The 27456-nt window shown below is 45.0% G+C and overlaps 1 protein-coding gene and 1 long non-coding RNA gene across 4 annotated transcripts in view; one reads left to right on the forward strand and one right to left on the reverse strand.

The window, feature by feature from the left end:
• LOC126868756 (diacylglycerol lipase-beta-like) overlaps positions 1–27456 on the forward strand; it is a 136629-nt gene that overhangs the window by 42705 nt on the left and 66468 nt on the right. The gene's annotated exons all lie outside the window — the stretch shown is intronic.
• The window catches only part of LOC126868759 (uncharacterized), a 66452-nt gene continuing 55215 nt past the window's right edge, over positions 16220–27456 (reverse strand). For all 3 annotated transcript variants that reach the window (XR_007690746.1, XR_007690747.1, XR_007690745.1), the window contains 2 exons: positions 21163–22210; positions 16220–18040 (listed from right to left, as the gene is read on the reverse strand). This is a non-coding gene — a long non-coding RNA (uncharacterized LOC126868759). The remainder of the gene's footprint in view (positions 18041–21162; positions 22211–27456) is intronic.

Here is a 27456-nt window from a genome sequence, read left to right on the forward strand (position 1 = left end):
AAGCACTTGCACAGCCATTTACACACACTTACACACACTGGATAACAGAAAGAAGCGAAGACCTTGGTGCTGCGTATGTGAGTAACGATGCTTTAAGGATGACCACCGATGCGGTGGTCAAGTGCTCGTGTGTGAGTCCAGGCACCCTGATGGGCGCTCTCGACCTCCCGACAGGATCCTCGTTGGACTTTTCCTTTCTACCTGCCACGATGTTGTTACTGCAGCATCGTTAGAATGACTTGTGTATTAGGAACTAATTTGTTCGTTCGGATGTTCGGTCGATTTCGCTTGGTTAACACGCCTACGAACATACATGTAAAAGAACGAGCGTTTCTTATAACATAACGGTAATGTAATATCGCGATCGTTTTACCTTTTTAAAAAATTCATTCAAGCCGTGGAATATACGATACCGTGTACCGTATATTCCTACGATTTTACAAAGGAACTACGTCATTCTTTTCGCTTCAAGCATTTTACATACACGTACGTATTTCTCTATGTTTCGATAGTATTCGGAAACTTTCTTAAAAGGAAATAATTAAAATCGATAGTAACGTAAAGTTCTACATCTGGTTCGCAGTAGCACGCGATGTACGCTTTGCAGGCAGTAAGAATGTGACACAGCACAAGAGGGACGCAGCGCAAGAGGGACGCAGCGCAAGAGGGACGTAGCAAGGAACGAAAGTTTTTCGGTTTAGCGTAGGTAAGCGGACGAACACCGATGGTCAGGTCGAAATCTCCATGTATTTCTTGTCTCGTATTGTACAGGTATATGTCTCTTAATAATAAATAAAATAAATCTGTTCGAAGGTTCCTCGAGACATCCTTTGTACGTGTATGTATTATTTAAAGTCGCCCATTATCCCATATCCAGGGTTTTCTTTCTCGCAGTTGAACCTGTGCGTTAAACCATTTGTCATTTATGCGAGTGGCAGGATTTGTCTGCGCTGCTTCTGACCAGGTCGAGCCATTCGTTTGTTCGAGTACTTACCTAGATCGATGAAATCTCGACGACATACTAGCAAATATAGACATTGGCGAAACGCGAACTACATGGTAATGAGTAACGCCTGACGACGTGGGTGGTCGACGCGTGATATAGGAGAATCGTTATTGCGCGGTCCAACCAGCGTGCAGCAACGTATCGAAAGTTCCAACTATAACGCAGGTCAATTTGTTCGCTATACGACCACTATAATAAACGACTTGTGCGTCCAAAATGGCTGTTTCGATCACGGTACCTGTTCTTATCGTTATTACGCAAGTTTAAGGGCATTTATTTCGCACGAGTGACCCAATTGAAGTCGTAACGCAAGATATCGGTGCACGCTACGTATAAACGGAGTATGTGGAACGAACGAGATGAAAGCCGAGAAGAGAGGAGAAGGAAATGGATCGAAGCAGAGAAGTAATTAATAAACGGGCGAGAAGTACGAAAACGAGTTAAATATTTCCTCGACAGTTTGGCAATAGTTATCTAGTTTGCTTATGTAACCGAGAAAATCTTTTCTTTTTTCGAAGGTTTTTGCCAATTTCGGATGCCATCTATCCGTCTAGACCATCTTCACCAACGATTAAATTACTCCGTGCGTATCCGTACGTGGAAACGAATTTATTCGACGGAATACGAAACGTTCCTTCTTTTGTCATTAGACACCCGTCGACGATAAATTTCCGCGTAATTGCAAGTTTCAGCACCGAAACAACGTAAAAGATTCTCCTACTAATATCCTGTTCGCTCTCGTCGATCAAATTTCAATACTTGCCATCGAAGCGGACGCGAGAATCATTTATTTCCTTCGTCGGGCAACGATCTGGCATTTCCAGTGTGCCACAATACGTCATTCAAATATTTACCAAATACTTGTATCCGTATTACGGATGCAATTATCGGCGATCTGGAAGAAAAGCGCGCATCATGATTCCGCCGGCGCGGCGTTCAGCTTCCCTCAGCCCGCAATCCGCCCTCTTGCTCGCTCGTCCACGAGTCGTTCTCCACGATTCAGCAGTTCCAATCTTACCACCGGCTTTACCGATCGGTCAGTTTTCGGAGAACACGTAAACTCTTTCTTTCCTCGGCATTATGTGTTTATCCTTTATCTACTTTCCTTTTGTTCTGCGCGCCTCGTTCTTCTCGTCGCCGCCTGACCGTCGAACGCGTTTCTTTCTTCGACGTTCCATCATCCGCAAGCAGGTAGTAAGTGCGGTTCCTAGGTACAGGTGCAGCTGCACCCACACGGACATTGTAGCCGCTCGGTTGCAATAGCGTAACCAGAGTTTCTTCGGATTTTTTTTTTTCACCAAGAACACGAATCGTCGCTGTTTTACGAGCAGACGATGTTCTGGCTTATAAACCGTATTTTACAAGGGTTTGCTGTCAAGTTTTTTTTTTATTTATTTATTAAAATTATAATCAATTCTCGCTTTGAGAATCGCCAATCGGCAAGCAACGAAATCTTCGTTAATCTCGTTTTGTGTCTCATTTTTCGCGAAGCTGTTTACAATCGGATATTACCAGCAAACGGGGAATAAATAGGAAATCTCTGATTTAGCTTGACTGTATAAGGGACGTATGTATGAATCTGTTTTATAGAGATATTCGTGAACTCTTATTGATACTAATCGGTCTTTTCGTTTTTAATTTTATCGTAACGTTTGAAAAATGCAGAGGGCTGAAAACCTTTTAGTTCGAAAAGAAAATTGAGATTTATACAGCTTGCGGAAAACTTTTACACTTGACACGTGCTATTTCGCCTATCTCTTCCGTGCGATATGAACATCGGGGCTAAGGAAGGAAGATCGTCCGTGTCAGCGTAGGATGTTGAACAAAGAACGAGACTTGCAAAGAGTATTTTCTTTCAAAGTTTCTACGTACGATCGAATAATTAAATATCGTCGCGCGTCATCGCGATTCGTCGAATCTTGATATTTGAACAACGCTTTCGTTTCATCGACCAAAGAACGATTCGATCGATATCAAGTTTGCACGGTACGACGTGAAAGTTCGTTTAACCGGGTATCGTTGATCACGCGCGAGAAGAAGAGGAGGAGAAGCGAGCTACGCAGAGGGTTGAAACGAAGGTATAGGCAGCGTAAAATAAGTAGAGACGAGCAATAATTATGAGACATAAAGTGACGAGCGCAAGCAGATCGTTCAGGGAATAAGGCAGCTCGCGAGAACGGCGAAAAGATGGACGACGTACACGCAGAATTCTGGGAAAAGAGAAGGCCGGTCAGGACAATGTTGCGCTGCTCTGAAGGTCCAAGAGCCCGAACCATTAGCGCGAGTTCCATACCGGTGGCCGAATGCCAAGTGCCCTTCGTTTCACTAAGCTTCACGAGAGACACGTACCTAGCGACTAAAAGGTTGAAGGATGAAGAGAGGCGGAACGGAAGAAGCTGGCGGAAGACACGGGGTTCACTCGGGAGAGAGAGAAGACGAGAGCGAAAGAAAAGAGAAAGAGACGAAAAGAAGAGGGAACCTAAGGAGGGACGGAGAGGCCAAGTGCTTAAAGATGGCCCCAAGGCCTTTTGCCTTAACCTTACTCGCCGAGGCAATGCCTCGCTTCTTCTTTCTGTCCTCCTCTTCTCCTGTCTTCCTCTCCTTTCCCTTTCGAACGGGGACTTAAGTTCTGCGCGCAAGGCTTTGAACCCTTTCACGCACTGTTCCGCCACGGAAGTCGAGTGGACCGCTCCGATTCCCCAGAGTTTTTCGAATTCAGATCGTGGGTACTAAGTGGAGGAGAAGAAGTTAATTGTGTATTTAAGTATGCATAATTGGCGAGCTTGCGAATGAATGGAGATGGCTAATTACCACCGGAGGTGCCTTTTTACTCTTAAGAATTATATGCGTATTATATAATGGCTTTATAGGATGGCTGTGTATCCGTGTGCGAGATTACTCGATCACTTTTATTTGGATTCGACATCGTTCAGGCCTGTAAAATATTAGTGCCTAGTCCGTAAAATATAACGAACGTACCTGGGCGAGGAAAATGGTTGTCGCTTGTACTGATTTACCACGAATCGCTCTATGCGTTGCTATAATTTCCATCGTCGTGAAAGCAATTTTGAGCGTCAAGATTAATCTGTCATTTTACGAAAATCATTCAAAATCCGACTAATTCTCGAACGATGAACCACGAATGGCGGTAACTGCACTATTTTTTATTCCTATGTACGCATATACGTGCGCTATGTACGTATGTGTAATAACACTGTAAGTATGTGGTTTCTTTTTGTGACATAAGCATATCGCGATGCGAATTGATTTCAAGATAAGAAGAAAAGTAATGAATTTCGAGAGAACAAGATAATAAGATAATAATGTAGGCATAGGTATACACGGTGTAAGATGGATAGGATGTTTCTAGAATAAATTGTATAATAATCGTAAGATATTGATCTGAAATTGTGATTTGAAAATGATCGATCGAAAGTAGAAAGAAAATATATACTCGTTTTATATTATATACTCGTGCTACCTTAAGAATCTACTTCAAATGTCTTACATTCGGTTGAATATGGTATAGTTAGCTATAGGGTAAAAAAGGAAAAGAAATATCGAAATATGTATATATATTAAGGATAATTGATACATATTAAAAATATATATTATATAAGAGAGAAAGAAGTTTTTAAAATGAATATTCTAAATAAATATTACGTGGAACATATAATGAAAAATGGTTGACAACTATGAGCGACAGTATCAATTTTAATGGTTATTATAGCTGGTTTAATAATCCGACGTAAAATCGATAGCATACCTTTGTTCCCGTAATTTTCAATTTCTTTGTTTTACTGTTATTCCTATTATAATCAAGTATTACAAAAGCTACGAAGGATGCGGAAGGTAACCGGTACAGTTACTATGAAATTACAAGATATATTTACAAAAATATGAGGACTATATGAGAAATATTGTTGAAGTTACTCGGAGGAATACGATACCTAGCACGATTTCGGCTTGCAATTATTTCCGCATCTTCAAGGTACTTTTCGCAGCAGGTAACGCTGTAAACCGATGTACAGCTTCCTGGGTATCTGCTTGTCGCTGAAAAGAATTATTATCCTAGATATATGGTTGACACCTTGTGGAATATTCAGGAAAGCGAAAGTGAAAATTTTCTGCCCGGTAATATTCCTGACAATTCCAATGTTTACACAGCTATTTTGTCAGAGATACGTCGTAAAGTAGCCCTAAGCTTCATTGTTTGCAGAAGAAACCTTCATTCATTCTTCCACGGAGAAATAGTCATTTACCATATTTTAACTTTTATTTGCCTCTCGCATTCTACTTATTCGCTGACCGATGTATGCTGGATCACACTGCAGACACTCGAATAAAGCTTGCCATATTTCAAAGGAAATGGTTTCAGTGGAATTAAGATCGAATGTTCGTAGATTTCAAACTAGTCTGTTAAAATATCACTCTCTAATTATTGATTCGATGAGGAAACTAGTCAACTTGGAAAATGAATTATCGATGTCACAGACGTCAAAAACCAGCGGGTAGTTAGGGAAATAGATGTTTTATTTTTTAGTCTTTTAACGCAACAGAAAATGCGCAGTTTCCTCGATTCAATTTTGTATGCCGTTGTATCGGGAAGCACAAAGGGCTGTCACAATGCGTCGAATGTTTCAACGAAACTGGGACAAACTTTATTCTGAAAATGACTTATACGTAGCTACGGGTAAAAATATATTCCAGATGATAGCTACTATATTTTATATCGTTTCGCCTTACTTTCTCTCGTTTCTTTTTTCCTTTTCTTTCAAGATACGTTTCGAAGGTACGTACAGGCCTGTATATCCTGCTCAATATGAAAGAAAACATAAATTAACGTTGCCGTATACGGTGCCACTCTCTCTCTCTCTCTCTTTTCTTATTGTTTATCGTCGCTGAAATATGTATACAAAGTGCCTAAACGGAAAGGGTTTGAGGAAAAACGTAGATAAATCATGAACGAACCTTGACACGACGTCGCGAACTCGACGCCGATCCTTGAATGAATCTAACTATTCCCACGCAGTGTTTCATGGAGAATTTCCGTAGCTAGCTCTATCTATGAATGAGCATAGGAATAGCCGTGACAAGAAGCGGTTCTATAATAAATACTTCGTCTACCGACTTCCCGTGCTAGATTTGCCCCTTCTCTGTTCAATTCCGCTCTTGTCTCCTTCCGAAATGAAAGGTCCTTAATAACGATAATGAGAACAACCGTTCCGTGTTTCTCGATCCGACTAACTCGATCGTCCAATTCCAGACAGGTCCTTCACCATCGCAATATTTCTGTATGCACATTGACGATATCGTCCGTTGCACGTCGTCTTGGAATAGAGTTCCCAGTTCCAAATATATCCGTTAACGGATGCTCGTATTTAAAATAGATTTCGCGACACGATCCTTCCCCAGGAAATACGCTTTTTAAATATTCACGAACCGCTGTCACTTTACGTACATGGACGTATTTAACGCGTGAACTATTTATTATTGATCTGCGCGAGCGATGAACTTTCGTTTCGTTCGATCGTCATTGATTCTTATCCGACCTTTCCAACTTTACGGATGTCTAAGCCGGTTAATCAAATTCTACGTATACGTTGCAGGAAGTTGTGTCGTTTCCATCACCCGTTATGCTATTAAGCGAGACGTTTTTTCCGAGATCCTTGCAATTTCAATGGATCTGGCGATCGTTTCGATCCAAATCGTATCCAAGTGCACGAGTTTCGAACAACGTGGACGTTCGCACGATGTTTAAGAATTGCAACGAATACGTTGATCGAACGATGGTCGTTCGCAGTTTGTACGGCTCGATTCGAGTAAGCTTTCTGGCGGCTCGTCAGTGGACAGTAACACGGCAGTACGCTTGGAAGGTGTTCGATGACTCGAGTCAGCAGCCCGCCAGTTGCCGAGCGAATTTATCGTTCGCAGGACGCGGCGTTAGAAGGTCGACGGCGGGTGGGTTTCTGGGGTATAGTTCCATCGTTAAGGAGTCGGAGTGGCTGTGGGCTGGATAGGGAGATGGTTTAGGGTCCATACATAGAAGGAGCCGGCACCAGCACCAGCATGTATAAGGACGGAACGTGTGGGGTATTGACTAGCCGGCTGGTCCCGGCAAGGGTTGCGGCTAAGACGGAGCAGAAGAGGGACGAAGAGAAGGAGCACCTGAAGAGACGGAAGGAGGTGGATGGAAAGCAAGATAGAAATGGACGCGAAAGTGAGAAAGGTGCAGAAGGAGGAGAGGACGAGAGCAACGGAGCGAGAGAAGAGCTCGACAAGAGAGGGTATGTAGAGGGATGGGGTGGAAGAGGAAGCGAGAACGCGAACTCTCTCATTGCTAAAGGTGGTTGTAGGTTGGGAGGATGAGACGCGTAGGGTGGTTGGGTGGACTACCTAAGACTGATATGGATTGTAGATTATTCTGGACCTCGGGGTGCGGCTTGGCCAAGGGTTAGTATCTCAGAACCCTTGGCGTTCACCTCCACCTCCTCTCTTCTTCTGCCTCTGCCTCGTTCTCAACCAGCGTTACCAAACCTCTCGGCGGCCACCCATACTATCTCACCCTTCAGCATCCACCGATCTCTTCGTGCTTCCTGCCAGTCCTCCGCGCGTTGCCCACCACCCATCTCGCGGCTCCTTCTCGCAGAAGTTGGTCCGCTCCGACGTGGCTAGGCCTGCGGCCGATTACATGCCTTTCCGTAATCCGATGTTGCGCGAATCCCGCGTTTCAGATCGATTCCCTGTGTTCTCGGCGATTCAAAACCTACGAAATTTCCTTACCGATACTCTACCCATGGTATCGCTGATTTAACGCATCTTACGCTGCTTACGCATTTTCAAACGACCGTCGCGATTAATCTTCGAAGCTTCGAGCGTTCGATATCGCGCGATACGAACGGACCGTATATTGTATATGATAAAATGACGAAAGGCGCGTATCGGCTCGAGGTCAATCGAGTCGATTTACCATGGCAAGTTTTTCAGTCTGACCTTAATTTTCTAAGCTTCCGAGCCTCGTGTCGCAGAAGTTTATCTACTTCGAGGAACATAAAGTGCAACCGTTTATGTGTTCTTCCCTTTAATCCGATGTTGCGAGTAGCTACTCTCTGTTTCAGGCTATTCCCTTCACGCTAAATACCTCTACCGCAATTTCCGCTTTCTATTTCTGATCGTACTATGCTGTTTCACTTTTCAACCCCGCCAAACATTCGAGGTTCTGATCGTTTCCATCGAATTGGAAATAAAATTGTATCGATCTTAGCCCTAGATATAATTATATTATCCTTTACCTTACTTTCAGATACGCGAACAACTCAAACAATCATCCAGGCGATAATAATCATGCGGATTTCCCTCGCGTATCCCGCCCCCTTTTTTTATGGCAGGCTCGCGAAGTAGCGGTGCGTTGTTAATGACGGTTAATGACAGTTGTTACAGCTTAGTTGGCGACTATTAGTTTCTCGTGTACCTGGCACGCCGCGGCACACGCTCGGTAATTAGCTGTACGTTCGGTCGAGCACTGTACTGGAACGTAAGGTTACCACGCTGGAGGTACCGTCTTTGGAATAAGCTTATGTGTGTCAAACGAGATTTAAAAACCGTTTACGTAAGATTCGCATTTTTCCGTTAATCCGTGTACCGATCTCGCTTACGCAACATCGTTTGATTTCATTTTCTTGCTAGCCCCGTTGTTTTTGCCGTATCTCGCAACCGAATTACAGATCGAAACCTTGCACGTACAAATACTCGTGACGTTATCGAATCGATGGTTGGACGACGCTTGTCAAGCTCACTTTAATTTACATACGTTTACGCGCGAATAATTTTTACCAATACCATACGACGTACAGATGGTTCGTTGAAACGTCGATACGTGGCATAAGAAAGAGATAAAACGTTTCTAAAGTTTTCGTTCCGGTTATCCGCGATCGATCTACCGTTCTCAAGACCGCCGAATGAATTAGCGTAATCGCTGCATCACACGATCGTTGTTAGGTTGCAGCGTGTGCACCGTCGTGTATACCGAGTGTATATCGAGCGTTACATGGTAATCGGGCTGCAGCTGGCGCGCAGGCCTATCAATCGAAAGCAAATCTACGAAAGTCTTTATCGCTTATCGCGAAATCGTTTATCTCGAACGATCCGTTCCGCCGATAATTGCCCCATTTGCAACCACCGAATAACAATTAGTAGCGAATAACGATTAATGTGTAAATAGCTTGGATATTCCGTGTATACGCACTCGCTGAGAAAGAAGCGAGCACCCCGTTGTTCGTTTGCTTTCAGATATCTGGATTAATAACTGCCGCTGTTCTTTCAGGTAAAATTTTAAACGCACGACCGCGATACATCGCCGCTTTCGTTGGATAACGAACCTTTACGAATGCAGCTAGAAACGCGGTACAAAACAGGATGGTCGCGCTATTGCGCGATATGAAATTCGACGAAATACCATATTTCCAATTCTTCGATCGTTGAATCGAGCGTGGTTCGGAGAAGATGTCACGTATCTATAGTACCTACCTATTTTCGATGCCTGGTTCGAAACCAAACGATTTTATTTGTAATTTTTCAATGTAACGTACCTTTTAGGCGCCAAGTTAGACGAATCACGTTGATACAAAGCGTCGAGCCCAACACGTAGTGAAACGTAACTTGTAAAAAATTATATCGCAAACGTGTATTATCAATTCTAAACGGAGGTGACGAATGTAGGTGGGACGTACGCGACGCAGGTTCGTCGCTTAAAAACGGTCGCGTGGAGCGCGGTTCTCGCTCCTACTACGGGGCAATCTTTCACATTCTACGCATACTTGCGCCCACCCAGGCCATTCTAGCAGATAGGTGGTATAACCGAGGCGAGCTGCGGAGCTCGAGTCGAGTTCGAGCTACGCCGTAGGAGCCTTGGCAGTTTCGCGGAAGCAACAAGCTGTTTATGGCTGTTCCTTGCGCTCCTCTCGTATCGCCTTGCCCCCTTTCCCTCTTGCTCTCTTCTACGCTCGAGCCAGGACGAGGTTGTTGCTGCTGCTGCTGCTGCTGTTGCCTCTCGCGCGTTACGTCTCCTTGGTATCGGTCCTCGCACACTCTCTCTTTCCTACGAAAGGGTAGGTTATGGAGAAAGAGAGCGAGCGAGAAAGTATAATAGCAAGGAAGACCATGGGGGAACCCTCCAGGGAGTAACGTTCGGCGCGAACAGCGTGCCAAGTGGCTGTTTACATCAATTTTATCACCGATTTCTGAAACCTGTTGTCGGGACAGATCTCGCGTCCCATCGCATCGAGTAAATCGTCGACACATGCGTTTTGCGAGTAGCGGCGATGCGATGACGGTACCGGAGGTAAATCTCGAGCTGCGTTTCATACGCGTACATAGGAACAAACGAGAGACGTTGGTCGATTTCAATGTCGATTTTTTCGAAGAAATCGCGCTGGTCCGAGTGACGCGCGTTTGACACGGGTAGAACGGTAATCTCTTCTTTCGATCGCTCCACGATAAAGAACTTTGCTTGTAAACGCAGTGCGGATCGCTATCGTTTCTAGAGAAACGTGCGTCTCGCTCGTGGTAACCGAAGCACAATGTAATAAATTCTTGTACAGCGTGCGAGTCGGTTCGGCGCAGCTCGACTGTATAAAGAACGCTCGAGGCTGGATAAAATAATTAAAATCTTGGTCGCGAAACTTTTCACCGACCCTTGACACGAACGGCATCTTCGAATCACGCTTCTCGACACGCTGCACAGGCCGATAGAAGGAAGAGTCTATTTGTCAAAGGAGGGAAACAGTCGGCGCGGAAGAAGGAAAAACGACCGACGGGATTATCGGTCTGTATCTCGCGAAGGAATTTATCCCCGTAAAGCCACGAGAGACGCGACGATCAAAATCCTTGCCTGAAACTTTATCGATCGCGCGCCTCGCGTGATTCATGTACTCGACATGCAATTCCTGATCACCCTACGGAGCGTCCAGATAACAGAGGAAGGACGCGTCCGCGGTGTACACCGAGAAGCATGCATCGATGACCAGGAAAGGCGATAAAGGGGGACGAAAGGACACGGTGGAGCAGAGCGAACGAGCGAGCGAACGAACGGACGAACGAAGGAAGGAACGAGCGAGCGAGAGCAGCGAGTTCGGTATACGTTCGCATCTCTCCGTAACCCGTTGCATCCCTCTGTCTAAAGCACGAGCCATCCTCCCCTGATGCTTCGTCCTGCTGTACACACCAGCGTCGGATAGAGGGTTGCTCGGGAGCCGATCTGGGACGTGTGCTGGGCAGAGGCGAATACGAAGGTGGTCGTAGAGCGGGGTAAGTCGTAAGACGGCGAGCGAGAGCCAGCCACCGGGAGAAAGACGGAAAGATATACATGCGCGCGTATACATGTAATAGAGAGACGGAGAAACGGCGAGAGCGAGAGAATCGTAGGTGAGCGAACAGAGAGGGAATTCGAAAGACGGCTAGGGATCGGTGGTAAGAGAAGGGCAAGGAGGAATACAAGGCGGAAGGACGAGCGAGAGAGGGAGAAGAGAGAAGCAGTAGGTGGAGAAGCGGTGGAAGGAGGAGGTGGTGGTTCGGGTAAGAGAGCGGAGGGAGTACCGTTAATTCCCCGATACAATGCTCATATCACCTTCCCCTCTTCCTGACCACCCACCGCCGCCACCTTCGAATCGTCCCTCCCACCTTGCAGGTTCGCCTCGCGGACGTTCCTTGTCTTACTGGCAAACTTAATCGATATTTCACAGTTTCTTACCCCCTCCGATCCCCACCTTACCGTCCCTTTCTTTCTCTCGTCCTTAGACGTCCTCTCCTTCCAGCTCGAGCCGCTCTTCGTGTCCGGCCGCAGAAAGCGCAAGGAGGAGGGTGGTATCGTTGATCGAACAGAGAGCAGCAGAGGCATCTTCCTTCCCTCCAATCGCACTTCCGAGAGCAGCATGGGGCAGCGCCGGAGCGCGCCGCTGCTGCCTGCGGGAACTCTGTGTGCGAGTTGCAAATATCTATCTGCATATTGTATTACACGTCACGATAATGTACGCCCCCGGCTAAGACTTTCTCCCTGCCCTCCACCTTCTCTCCTTCTCCGTTCCTCTTACTTCAGCCTTCCCGTACCTCTCTCTGCCGCCAGCTCGTTTTTCTTCCCATGCAACTTTTCGCCCCCGAAATAGCGTCCTCGTCCACGGTCTACCGTACGTAACATATCCAACCACCGTTACGCGCATCCGTTTACGTACGTGTACGAGCGCACTGTGTCTCGCCTCTTTACTCGTCCGTCCGTTCGTCCGTTCGTCTGTTCGTCCGTTCGCGGATAATCCGCCGTTTGCCTCCTTCGCTTCTTATCGCATTTGTCGGTGGCAACGCGCGTAACGCGTAACATAGTCGTGTAAGAACGTCGAACCTCTTCCCTTTCCGATCAACTGAATTTTTCACGACGATAAATTTCCCTTCCTTCGGTGTCTTTCGCCGCTTCGTTTCAGTTTCTATACGTATTTGGGTATCGCAGCGAACGCGGTGCGCCGTTACATTGTTCATCCAGCCGTCCAGACGATCCGTTTCATTCTTTACGACGACCGTGTCTCATTATCGTAATTGGACGCAACGCGCTTCCATCGGTCGAGTCACGCCGGCAATCGCTGTACTAGCTGCTGATTGCAGCAACTGCTTCTTCACGGAGATGTACGTGTTGACCGTTAACGAAAAAAAAAAAAAAAAAGAAAAAGAAAAAAAACGATCGTGAATGACCATCGTTCCGAAAGGTACCGTTCCTCCCGTTTGCGAGATATATTTGCAGAGTGGAGACGATACGATTACGAAAGAGCAGATAGCTCGCATGTATATTATCGCGTGCTCCAATGATGATTTAAGAAAGCACGATGGTTTCGTTCCAGCTTTATTATCTTTGATATATCGTGCCCAATAACACGAACTTGCGAAACTGCAGTTTTCTTACTCCACAGACGCAACGTTCGTAGTTTCTACGTAAAGGATGTATTAAAGGAACAACTTCCGGAAAGATTATTCAAAAGAAAATCGAATTACACAAGTCGTGTCGCAATTTTTTCTTTACGATGAACATCGAACCACGATCATCACCGGTAATACGTTTATATTCTTACGTCTGTCCTATCTTCGAATAATTAATTTCTTCCGGGAATATTTTATAGTCGATGAATTATTACTCTTTCTATTGAAATATGCCAAATTTGGGACGTGTATCGTGACAGGTTAGAAAGAAATCTATCGTTCTAAGAATACACGTGTTATCTGATTTGGCTGAATTATTAACGGGGACAGTTATTTGACACGTTGAAGATCGATAAAAGTATAATTTGGAAATAACCGTCCATAGACAAATGGAAAGTAGATATCACTCGGTGGAGGAGAAGGCTCCGATTCAAAAGTACGAAAATGGGCTGACGACTGCGAGGGGTTGAACGGCCGATATTCGCACCACGCATTTAATGCGTCGTTCATGGCATTAGCGTAGCTGTCCCTCTTACGCGTATCGATGGTACTTTATTAAGCAGATATCCTACCGGGCCTTCCGAGTGTTCCGACTAAGCTTAAACGAAACTATACATTTGTCTCGATCGGTTAAATCTTCGTTTTTCTCACTTCTATTTGGAAATTCGACTAATTTCCATGTACATCTAGCGTGTATCCAAGAGAGGGCGATTCATTGGTTGGAATACTAGAGACGTCATCGCCGTTTATGTTCAAATATCATGCGCATAAAGATCAATAATATAAACTATCTGCGTTCACGATGGCGAAGGTAGGTAGGTCGCTGTACAGGAATATTTGTACGATTTTGTATCATGCGACGAATGTTAATCCATTTCGACAAGACTCGACGCTGTGACACAGAAAACTACGAGAGGTTAACGGTTCCTGAAAGTTCTATAAAATATATCAGATCTCTTTGACTTTGAAACCAGATTTTGAAACTTTGATTAACGATTTAAACGTTGTTTATTGGTAAATTCGTAAATTCGTAAATTCGTGCGCTATGACAAACTCTAAAATACTTTTTAATAGCTAGAAATAATAATTTAGTGTTAAATTATTCGCAATTGACACTTAGCTGTTTAAACGTTAACAACGACGATACGAGTACTATATACACGAGAAAATGAAATTCTACGAAACGTCGTAATCGCGAATTATCGTGCGTCGTGTTCCAGATTGATTAAAGGTAGGCAGGATTCGGCCACGCGATTCACCTCGATCTCTCGTTTTAATCGATACGTTATCGGCCAGCGAGAAAGAGGTAAGTCGAAAGTTTTTGCAACGAGGTCCGACGTAAAAGTCAAAGTGTCGGCCGGTTCCCATTCCAAAGCGTTCGATCGGACGCTTAAACGTGCCATCTTAGCCGGACTTTTCAAACTCCGTGAGAGACAGCAACGGAAGGTACAAGCAGCTGGATGGTCGCGTTCGTCTAGGTATCTCGTAGGACGTAGAACGCAAGAGACGAAAGATGGTCGACGACGGAGAAGCGGAGAAGCGGAGAAGCAGAGAGGAAGAGAGAGCGACAAGGGGAGATCCGTTACTGTCAAACAGTGGCGGCCGTCGGTGCCGCTTCTACCCAAGCACCTTGTGCACGTGAATCAATAGCATTAACCCATTCCATCGTATCAAAAGGGGTGAGGTGGGTGGCCCGTTGGGCGAAGGAGGAGAGGGTGCAAAGGGGTGGCAATAGTAACAATCCTGAGGTATTTAGCCGCTCGCCCCCAGGACAGCGAGGCAGCCAAGATACCGCTAAGACCGTCCGCGTACTGTGTAGCATCCATCCCATCGCGCAGACCCCTTTCTCCTTCTCCGTTTCTCCGTTTCTCCGGCTCCCTCTTTATCCCTCTATCGGTATCTGCTTCTATCTGCTCGTTCCTCGTTTCACCCTCTTCCATCCCCGAATGTATCGTGGTGTACTCTCATACGGACTCGATCTCCCCGTGGTTCTTGAACCGTGTGTTAGATGCGCGCAAGTGTGTCCATACCGGGTGATCAGCCGGAAAGCCTCGCTTCGCAGCCAGGTCAACGCTTCCGAATTCACCAAACCGCCATCGGTATTATCAAAATCTTCGACAGGACTTACAACAGGCTTGTTTCGCCTAATTTTCTGCGCCACGCTCGCTACTATCGACCGATACGTTCCACCGATGAAAATCAGCCGGACGCTGACCAGGCTATGTTAAGAATGAAATATATATATGCAAATGTATATATATATATGTTATATACGAATAAGAACAAGAAACGTAGCGAATGCGACGTATAATGAGGAGGTGTATTACAACGTTGTTCGAACAAGATATCGTTTATTTTTCTCGGAAACAAATGTATTTATGCCACTGTAATCAAATCGTTGACTCGTTAGCGCTATATCGTTCGCCTTTGCTACCGATTACCTTGATAACAAGATTTTTACAAGCGATAGGTTATTTCTAGAAATCGAATCGCGTCGTCCAATGAAACGACGATGAGACGAGCACAAAGACGATCGTTTAGTCAATGAACAGCATGCCTCATCCATAATCCTGAAAATCAAGGCGATCGTGCAGAATGTCGACAGCGACGACTGCTTCTGATCTTTTCATTAGTCGAGCACAGCGTCGCATCGCGCTTTCGTTATCGTCCCGGCGGGCGATATTTACGTGTAATTTTTTGTATTACGGTTAGTTCGATTCGCGAGGGAAAAAATAAGGAGAACACGGGCACGGGGATGAGGGGAAAAGGAAGGGAGACGGGAGACGGGAAACAAAACGAAAACAGGAGAAAGAAAGGAAGCAAGGAAAAATGTGAACGAGGCTGGGAAGAATGGCATTAATGCAGCGATCTGTGCAGTCTGGTAGAGCGGCGTTTCTGACTGTTGGTGCCGCAATACGCTCGCTTTGGTGCGGCCAGTAGAAGCGTGCTAGTCGCTTTTGGATTTAACCAAGACCTTCCTTGTTCTAGCGAAGCGGAGCCCGGCAGAGCCCAGTAGAGCCCAGTAGAGCGCAGTAAAATTCGCCGAGCATTCGGCTCGAGTAAACCACTCGAGTATGACATGAATTTTTTTGCCTCTCCTCCTTCTCTCTTCATCCTCCTCGTCCTTCTCCACCTCCGCTACTATGCGTACACTTCCACCGAAAATATCGCACGGGGCACCGCTTTTTTCCCTCGTCGATGCTTCTCGCTATTTTCTCCGCCCAGCTAAACGCTGAAAATTAATTCACTCTGTTAATTTCTATTCTTCGCGTATAATCTCTCGTAGAAATTGATAGGTTGTATCCCCGTTACGTTGACACCGAAGCTACGTCATCTTGTGTCACTTACCGATATTCGTTAGTCTCGGGTTTTTCATCTACCTACTCTAGACTCTAGTATTTTGGTGGATTTACGATAAGAGATTAACGGCGAACCAACGACCAGAAGCACTGCTACTTCACTATCGTTGTATCCGTAAATGTAAATTGTATGTCACGAAATTTAGAACCTTTTTATAATTAATCCTGTGTCAGTCCTTCTTTCGCAATGAACGCGTAGCACAGACGCGTGAATTTTGATCTTATTAACTGCTTCGAACACTTTCGATATTTCATGACAAATCGATACAATTAAAGAATATCGCGATAAAGAAACTGGGACTGAAACGATGGCGCAGTTACGTTATAGCCGGGAAATCGAAACATCTTGACCGAAACGTCGTTTGAAAACTGTACGGATGATAATAATGGACGGATGATGGGAAGGCAGACGATCTGAATTTGCAGGAGACGGTCGATGATGCCGGATGTGGACTGCGGTCTGTGTCATGCATCAGCAATTCACATCTCTTTCGCAGTTTCGTTGTTTGTGTCAAGGCAATCCTGGAATCCCACGTCCACTAAATCCATTGGCATTACCAAGAGTGCTTCGACATTCGTCCTATTCCGGAAATGCCTTTTTACTATTTTGCACGTGAACGATCGTTTTTCATCGTTTCCCGTAACACTTTGTACCCTCCGTCGCCTCTTCCGCTGCGCTGCGAGTTTTATCGTCCAGCGTTTTTGTTCTTCGTCTGTAACGAGCCGATCGAACGTTCTTCGAAGCGAACGAATCGAAATTCACGCACAACCGAAAGCAGTAACTCGTATTCGCTTTGCCTTTGGTGTTTGGCGTAGAATTTAACGATACGTAGCATTGAAATATACGTAATGTCGAGATGTAATATGATTATCCGAAGAGAACAAGATGAATAGCATGGAACGATTTTATCGGTTCTTTCACGCGTACAAGCTTTTGGCGCTACAGAGTGTAACACGGAACTTAATATAGAATAATATCCTTCATCGTACGAAGCGAGATATTTGTAACAATTAATTCGCGTAACAATAATTAACGTAACATTCGCCATTTCATAGCGTACGATAATACTGGAGCGCGATTAACAGTCGAACTAAGGTATTTCATAAGCGCGTGAAAATGAAAAATGCGATTTACATAAACGTAAATTACGTGGATGTCGGTGACGGACGATGAAAGACGACCGGCGTGTGAGGAAATAACGACTCTCGTGTCCTGCGAATCAATTTCGCGTCGATAAGAAGGAATGTTATCTGCGGGTATTGATTAATTTGTTAGGATTTCATCTCGAAATTAAGATTAATAATCTGTGGAAGACACGATGTTTGTGTTGAAATAATATTATGTGATATTTATTAAACAAAAATTACAGGAAATATAAGTGAGCGTTATGGAATGTTGACAGTTGGCTAGTTATTCTCAGACTAACCGACTTAGTGACCCATGGCTCTTGAAAAGGTTTTGAAGCCCACTTTCTATGCAGTAAAGAGTGTGACCTGAGTAGATGTCTGTGTGACGTCACGTGCCACGGAACCTTCCAGCTGCTTCTCGATACAAAGCGCTATGCCGTGCCCAATGTTCCATCCGTATCCTTAAGCTTCTTCCGTCGAATTCTCGGAAGAGCGTGCACGCGCCAGCCGCCACGGTACATCTCACGAACTCACGCTAGTGGGGATATGGCTGGACAACGAAGGGAAGAATCCGTTCGATCAATCATCTCATCTGTATGCGATTAATATCGTTGTATTCCAACATAATTGTCAGTATTTTAATAATTATGTTCTACTGTCCGGACGTGAAAGGAGAAAAAGGAAAGAGAGAAAGGAAGAAAGAAGGAAAGAAAAGAAACGGTTCCGTGAAACACGAACGTCTCTATCGAATTATTCTCGGCAGATCGCAGATCGGTGATGCGAGCTTGTACGTTTGTAAGTGTAACGAAATCTGGCCGGTTAAACGAGTCGAGCAGTGAAATCGAAGTCGAGGAGGAGGTCGAGAAGGTTAATGGTGTACGCATACGTTAAATGTGTAATGGTTAGCACGTAAGCCCGTAGGGCTGCCAGTGCGGAGTCCACACCGGGGGTGAAATTACACGCGAGGCGTCGAGCCAGGCACGCGAGGAAACGTTCGCGTGCGTTCGTTCTTCGCACATGTACGAATTAAAAAATCCGGGCCGTGCTTTAATCTCTTCTTACACCCCTGGTCCTCTTAGCCAGCTACCTCGATAATTCGGCGGATTTCCATCGACCAAGTGCCGCGTACGATTATTACACGTGGTCGTCGGTCGAGTATATTCCGAGATTTACTTCGCGGAAATATGTTACGTGGACGATCCGAATGCGTGCGGAGGACAGGTAAGACTCGTTACGAGCTACGGCGAGAAGGTTACCTAAGAGGTATTTCTGTTCCACGTATAAAGTAGATGGAACAAAATCTCAATTATCTCGCGTAACAAAATGTTGCGTTTTCCAACATCCTCGGTTGTAACGTTCCGAGGGATTTTAAGAGCGCTTCAACGAGTCCGTGTAATTTTGTAATTTCCTTAAACGTTTCGTTATTTATATTGCCCATTTATAATTCTTTCGTTTAACGTATCTACTTGATTCGCGGCAACTCTTACGGTTAAACGCTTATATCTAACAAATTTCCACGTGTATCGCAAGCACAGTGAAAAGTAGCCCGAAACGAATATATGGCGTTTCTCTAATACGAGTGTACGGAAGAATTACAAACGATACCGTTGAAACGGTCGTTTGTCGAACGCACGCTCGTTACACGTTTCACGCGTCAAAGTCATTTGCTAAATGCTGTCTATTGTTGGCCGAAAGAAGAATGGCAACGTATGTACGTAGAGAGCCACTCGACGGCTGAGTTTGCCGTCCAAATTCAGGAGAGCGTTTCGCGCCCGTACTATGAAAAGTCCTAACGTTATCCGAGACCGGTCGCTTTTACGTTTCGCGAAATACACGCGTCGACGAAATCAAATCGTGTCGATGAAATAAAGACGGCACGAAAGCCTGACGCATTTTCTATCCGACGTTTTAACGCAATACTCGCGTGTAAGCTGGCGTAAGTGTTCGTAACGACCGTTCTACTCGGCTCAATATTGCGATTGCAAGGAAAGGTAATGGCAGAGAGAACAAACCTGCACGTGATGCGTCGCACACTCATGAAATAACTCGCTACTTTTGTCACCCCTAACCTCGGCCCGCTTTCGCCCCTCCGTGCCGCGTTCGAAGAAACGCGAAGGGTGAACGAGCTCACGTGCACGCGTGTACGTGTGCCGGTATCTACGTATGCGTGCGTGAGTTTCACCGGGAGTTGAAGAGGCGCCGCGGAGAAGAGGGCAAGGGGTGGAATCGGCGGGGGCGGAGGAGAACCGGTAGGAGGACTAGAGAGGAGGCAGGCTGCTTGGCATGAGAAGCGTTCATCAGCCCCGAGGTTTTAAATACGAAGCGAGGAAGGGAACTAAGGAAGAAACCACCCCGTCTCTCTACCCTACCAGTGACGGATTGATTAAAAATCTAAGGGGCGAAAATAACATTGGGCGCCTCTCCGTTACGCCACGCTCTGTTTCCTTCTTACCGATCTTGGGACGCGAACATCGTGTCCCTGTGCCAAGTGTTTCTCTTTTCCTCTTTTCCTCTTGTTCTCTTTTTCTTTTTTCTTAGCACGTTTCGATTCGCGTCGCGGGCACATCAATCGAACGGGCTCCCGTTCGTCTTTCATCGTCGAAACGTCCCACGATCATCGGTCGTCGTACAAGGGGAAGAAAAGCAGTTACGGTATTACTAATAATTTCGCACGATAGATCGAAAAAGTAAAAATATAATATTAGCCGTAATAACGATCTTAAAATATACGCTGTGTCAAAATGTCGCTATTTAAACACAAGTTATCGAGCTCGGTAATCGAAATTTTTAATTTCGATTATCAAATTTTGCTAAAATCTGATACTGTATTTCCGGATCGGAAGTGAGGTCGTAGTCCGTTTTCCTTAACGACCGATACCGTGTCCGATATAGATTTTATCAGCTTCCTCCAAGACGAACGCGTTCGATCGTTCGCGCGATTCCTATCGTTCGAAGGACGACGATCGTACACCACTCGGCTATGAATTAGAACGCATTAGCGAGGCTCCTTATGACGGCAATATGACCGACTCGTGGTGGAAGCGGATCGAGTTAGATTTGCATACGATACGTGGGAGTGGCGGCTAACACCGGGTCGAGCAGGCTTGCCTAAGTAAAGCCGAAAAGTAAAAATCGGCTGTGGCACGTTGGGTAGCTCATTGGCTTACGTAGCGGCTACGTGCAGTTTTAAATAGTCCGCGAAGGGTGGGTGGACCGACTACGGTAAGACGAGTACACCCCACGCTTTCTAGGAATAGGGGTTGATGTGGGTAAGTTGGATGAGGTGGGCGAAGACTAGCAAAGGAACGGGTCTGGCGCACGAGGGAAATAGGGAGAAAAAGGGCGAAAGAGATAGAGGCCGAGAAGAGTAGACGACGAGGGCTGTCGGAGATAAGACGCAAACGAACCCCCTTTCGCGTGTCTCGATCGATAGCTCCACGCGGAAAATTCGAAAGTAAGATGCAATTAAACAGCGAGCGAGGGTAAGCAAGAAAAGGGGTGAGTTTTCCAGCCCCGTAGGCCCTGTGCTCCCCACCCCTTCAGCCCAACCAACCACCCACCCATCCTCCTTCCTACCTTCCTCCGGTTCTACCTCTCTCTGGCAGCCCTCCGACTCCGTTGCCATCCCCGCGGTACACCCTTAACACACCCCCCCGCCCCCACCCCCGCCCGCCAATCCACCACCTATCCTGCGAGGCTTTCCATCCTTCTTACCTTTCTTCTTCCACGATGTACACCGTCCCTCTCTGTTGGATGGTCCTTGCTCCGCTGTCTTTCTTTCACGCTCTTCTTGAGCGTACACGCTTCGGCCGGCGTCGTCGGCCCGAAGGGAAGCAACCCTTTTTCTCAACCCCCTCTAGTATTTATATTGAGCGTCTTAAAGCATCTCCCTGTCCTCCCCCTTTCTCTTTCGCCAGTTTACTCTTTCTCTCTTTCCTGTTGCCCGAACAACCCCTTCCCCCTCGACTCTCCTCCGCCTCTTCTTCTTCTTCCTCCTCCTCCTCCTTCTCCTCCTCCTCCTCCTCCTCCTCTTCTTCCTCTTCTTCCTCTTCTTCCTCACCTCCCCCGCCCCGCACCGCGTGACGTCACTTTAAATACTCTTTTCGAGGGTGGTGGGTTGGTGGCTGGTGGGTATAAGGGAATTGGTAGTCGTTGCCTCTCCGGAGTAGAGGGAAAATCGTTCTATCTCGTTTCTCTTTCCCGTGTTTTCCTCTGTCCGCTCTTTCTCTCTACAGATGTCTTACCGCGATTCTTTCTCGTTTTGCGTACACCACTGCCTTTCTCCTTCTTTCCCGCGCGCTATCTCTACACCATTGTCCTGCCTCTTTCTCGTCTTCCTCCGTTTCCTTGCCTTTTTCTTCCGCTTCTGCCGTTTTCTGGACCTACCGTTGGCCATCTCTTTCCTAGTCCGCTCGACGTCCTACGACAACCGACTCTTCTTCTCCTCCGCTCTCCTTCCAACGTTATCTCGCTACGCAACGGGAATTAGTAAATATTCTCGAGGTCGGTGGCAGTGCAACGCAGACGGTACGTGGTGCATCCCTTTTACCAACAGAATCTCGTCTTTCCTTCCTCGTCGGAGTGCATGTCGTTAGAAGCACACGGCTTCATTTAGGTGCTTGGTCCTACCGCGAGTTCCTCTCACGCTGAATTGCGGGGAATTATGGACAGTAGAGCGTTCAACTTGATGTGACCAGTTCCGGACGTGGTTTGCACGCTGCTGTCTTATCGATTCGTCCCTTCGTTGTACGCCGTGACTCTGCTGAAATTGAAACCAAGTTGCTTTTGTTTATTTTGTAATAACGGTCGTTTAATGGTATTTTACTTTACGGAAATTAACGAAGATTTAGAATAACGAATAGACACGTGTACATTAAGATTTGAACGCAACAGTAATTATCGGTATATTTGTCGTTGCATTGTTTCGAAGACAAACCAAACTTATATGAAATACAATCCATGATTTTCATTTCAATTTTAACGGAGTCCTTATGCTATATGAAGTTGCAGAATTTCATTGATAAATTGTATTTATAATTGGAATAATTTCTTCCGTAAGAGTTTTCTTTCGTAACGCAACTTGGATACATAATTCGATGTTTGATATGAAATTAACTTCAACTTTACCAACGGTAAGTAGTAGGTGTAATGTAAGACACGAAATTCCAACATGGTATACTCCTAACACCTTCGTGTTCTGGAATTTGCAACAGCAGCGTTTGTTTCTTCCAAATTGCAAAATGTTCCATCCTCTTGCTATTTCCCGTTCCAAATTGATACTTTTGAGATTGGGTGACCGTAGCGTCCACAAAAGACGCCACATATTTTTTCTACAACTGAAAGGCTGCAGGTTTGCCGCGTAACGTTGTTAAACGCATATCGTTAAACACAGCTTTGTTTTGGTCCCTGGTAATCTCCGATGTTTCGTTCCTTTAAAGTTAAACTTCCAATAATATCTTGCTTTGAAAATGATAATGTTCAGGTTATCTCGATGTTCCCGCTCGGTTCTCGATAATTCTTCGTAAAAACGAAACCGAGGAATAATTTTTGGACGAATGTAACTTCGTTGTTATTGCGATTTCAAGATGAATAGATTCTCGATAAACGTATGTGAAAGTTGGATGATGTAACGCTATAGCATCAACGGCTATAAAGTTCGCGTCTTGCAGCGTTCGAGCCAGAAATTTATGGCCGTAATAAAATGATTACGAAAGAAATATGTATAAAGAAAATATTCTTATCGTTAGAAACTGGCTACTGTGACATAGACTGCGCGCGGTATACCTACTTCTGTTACAAGGGGAAGTCTAGGAGACTTTACTCGGTGAACTCCGTGTCGTTAAAGACACACGGTTTCATTCAAATACATACCAAACTCTATTCAGTCTTGATTTCTCCTCTTTAAACTGCCACGTAAAAGCATGCTCCTTTCTTCGCGAGTGGAAACTTATATACACACACGCGCGCGTCATCGTTTATTTAAAAGAGAGTTTTACTATTTGATATATATCAAATTTTTTAAAGTCCATTTTTTACGTAAAACCACGTCGTCAAATGTCGTCCATCCTTCGGAAAGCAATAGCCTCTTTATTTGTCGCTTAGTTAAAAACACGTATGAAAGTTTAATAGATTCGAGTATTCCACAAACGATTATCACCTGGCTGCGGATTTTTATGTAAATTCGTATCTTTGAAGACACAAAGAAAGAGAAGCAATAGAGCTTGGATGGAAAATTGTTTTACGCGCGAAATATTAGAAAAAAACGCTGTACCTGTTTCCCCATAAGTGAATAAAAATCCGCAGCTTAATCATTCGGTCACTATACTAATGACACGGATATAGAAATATTTCTATTTGATAGCGCGTCATTTTAGTCGGTAGATTGCAAACTAATTGCAAAATAGGCTGTTTTAAGAAATAAGATTATAGATTGGATAATTTACATTTCATTGTTGATATCCAAGAATAAGATATTTCACTGAAATCAATACGCAAGGTTTCGATACTTATAAATTTGATAAGATACGAATACCTTATGATTTATTCATCGTTGGAGAACAACGCGACAAACAAAACGTGATAAGATTTCTATGGCTGCGTTCGCTTCATAAAGTTTGATATAGAAAAGCATAGATCGGTGGTTGTTCGTTTAGCGTTGCCATTCGTAAAACTTCTCACGTAAGAACGTAGATGTTCGGGCATGTTACGAAAGTTTTCGATGCCACGGATACAAAGATACGGCGGGCTTCTGGGTCGGCAATCCACGATGTTTGCTCCACTTTGGGCTCGATAACGTTTGGTATGTGCTCGCGAGATCGAAACTAAGCATCGATACGTAAGAAGCGAACTACGGCGATGAATCATCGCGGCTAGAGAACATTGATTATCCGAATATTCGTTGTTCTTTTATCGTTGTCTTACATTTGTCGTTTTGCCATGTTTCGCCGCTGCAACGTACTCGTTTGTCTCGTTCAGCATTTTTAACTGCTAAATACCGAATTTCGATATTGCCAAAGGAAACGAATTGTCCGTTTTTAAAGTAACGTCCAACGTAGGCAAGTCGGACGAGAAGCAAAAAGAAAGCGATCGAAGGAAGAAAGCGACAAGATAAATAGGTAATTGGAAATTTTCAAAGTTAATTATCGTTGAGAATGAACGTCAAGCAACTGTACAGCGTAACACTCACGGAGTCGCTCATGGAAACGCTTTCTAGAGATTGGCGATCGTCCAACTTCGTGGAAGAACGCGAAAATATCAACTCAATTGAGACAATACGATGGATCGTTCGGCGAAGAATCGACAGGTTCTCCTTGATCCGTGAAAGTGAACCGTGTGCCCGAACACAAAAGGCAGACTGTAAAGGTTTGAGTACACGTATGATTGATGCAGGAAGTAAAGGAACAGCGGAATTTTACGACCTGCCATCGGGATTTTTGATTGACCGTGCGGCACGAACGAGGCCAGAACGAATTCTTCGTTACACGTGCTACAAGCGAGGAATTCCTCTTCCATAGCGGACCATCGGGCATGTTTCCATACGTATGCTCCGGTAAAATGACTAGGAATGCTCTCCTCTTTCCGGGAGGCACGAGGTATGCGCGAACGTGGTAGCTGCGTTACCTGGTACTCGTGATTTATTCATTCCACATACATAATCGTTCACCCATAAACCAAACGGCAGATACCTCTTGCTCGGTTGCCTACATCCCAGCGAATAACTATCTTCGGTAAATCTCTATTTTCCCGGCCGTTTAAGTTTACTATATAGGAAACGGTTTTCTGACTTTTAATACGGCTCGTTTTTTACCAACGAGATATTGCTTTTCTTCGCGCGGCGTAACATCCCTTTGGTTGATATACACTTCACCGATACTCAGCCTTTTAGTAACACGTATAGAGATATTTCGTACGAAATTAACGATAAAACATCAGCCGCTACGTTACTACGTGGTTTCGCGTATATCGTTGATCGTACGCAAAGAAGAAAGTAAGCACGCGGCAGAGAGGAAAAATATTGCCAGACTAGAATGCAAAACACGCTGCCACATCGTCGGGCTTACCGAAAACAAAGAAAGAAAGAAAGACGTGGAACGTGGCCATGGATGAATTATTTCATCCATCGGACTCGGAGACTCGATCCAGGGACTTGGGCATTAGGCAGTTCGGGAGCGTTCGGGTCCGTGGCCGGACGAGACACGCTCCCCGACGAATCGGCACAAGAAACGAAACGAAACGAAATGGATCGCCGTAGACCGCTCCCACATCAATCATCTTTCGCAGTTTCGTGGTAGAAAGGATCGGTTGCGGAGCAAATCGTTCCATCGGGGGTCAGCCCCAGTTGCGCAACGAGTCAACTTCGGGCCGTGCTGTGAGACGGGATCCGTGGTACCGAGACGAGGAATACACCTCGAACGTATAACTGGTCTTGTTGACTTAACGGATCAATTTGATGCAAATCACTCGTTTGCGATATACACGCCGGGTTACAGTGCCCTCGGATTTCTCTATTCGACGTAATGCCACGTAGGGTGAGCGGCTCTCTCGGCACTGTCTTCGTCGCTTACCTATCGTTCGTCGTTGTCGACGTTCTACAGCCCTGCCAGTTGTCGTATCCGCGACGGGGCATTTGGAAATTAGCGAACGGGCCAATTATCGGACCGACCAGCTACGTTAGTGGGGAGGGCCCGATTGCGCGACTCGGCCGATCCACTCGAGCTACGCGACAGCACCGCGGGTCATGGGGTGACTGTGGGAATCCTCACGACGCGTCACGATCGTTTAACGGACCTGTGTGCTCCATCGATGTCCAATCTTTTCGTCGAATCGGCAGAACGAACCGACTTGCTTCGATCTCGCAGCCACCTATTTTTCCAGTTTGCATCGTTTCTTACTTTAAACTCGATGTCACTACGCTTAAAACGTAAGTTCCTTTTAACGTGAAACGCCTATGTATAAATAATATATCGAATATCTTGATAGTATGTATCGTTACGTTTCAGATAATAACTGAACCGATATACTCTTACCAATTTATCGGTTCTTTGCTTTTCCTCTCTCTCTCTCTCTCTCTCTCTCTCTCTCTCTCTCTCTCTATGTAAAGGTACTCTTTACGATCAACATCATCCATACACATTTTCAACCGTGTTTTTAACGATCATTCTCTAGTTGCTAAATAGATAACGACGATTGCGATTTAATTTAATCGTTCGAGTAAAGGTACAGACCATTTTACGAGGAAATTAGACACGTTAGATATGTCGCGGTGACGCATATTTAAATATCGGAATGTTAAAAATGTAAATCTAGCATCGGCAGCAGATTATTTCAATGTTAGAATAAGTCGATATGTCAGCGAAACGAAGAGAAATTGCGATCATTTAATCGAATATTAACTAAGAGAAAGTTCTATTCGTAAATCGCTAATAACGGTTTGACAAATATTATCGAGAACGATCGATGATAGACAGCAAGAAAAATAGCGCTTTCAACTTATTCATCGAATTCGATAAGAAAAGTAACGAAAATGCACGTATGATTTCTGTATAAACGATGTAAGTTAAATGGAGTATAGTTTCTTCGACTTAGTTACTTCAAAGAGGAGAACAAAGATAATGATATAACTATGCGGTGTGTCGAACAGTCGTCTGTAAGATTTATACATTGTCATTTCCCTCGAACCTGAGATTATAGTTACACGAGCAATGCAATGTTAATAACGATCGATGTAACCGTATGAAACGAATAAGGAAACAATCCGTGTTGCTGAACGAATTGAACAAAATGAAAATATGAAATTTTGCAACATCGATTACGTTTCCCCGAGTTGCTACTAATTTTTAGCGAACGAATAATTTTCGTGTAACAAGCTGTAAAAACCGCGTTCGAAGAAACGTTTAATTCCGGGTCTAGGGTCGTGCATTTGGTAAATCTGTTGAAATATACATCTTCCTAATACTATGAAACCAGGTTCGTTCGTGTGCATCGTAAAGAAGAATCGAGCATATTACC

This window comes from Bombus huntii, chromosome 8 (assembly GCF_024542735.1).
Source record: "Bombus huntii isolate Logan2020A chromosome 8, iyBomHunt1.1, whole genome shotgun sequence".
Taxonomy (NCBI): Eukaryota; Metazoa; Arthropoda; class Insecta; order Hymenoptera; family Apidae; genus Bombus; species Bombus huntii.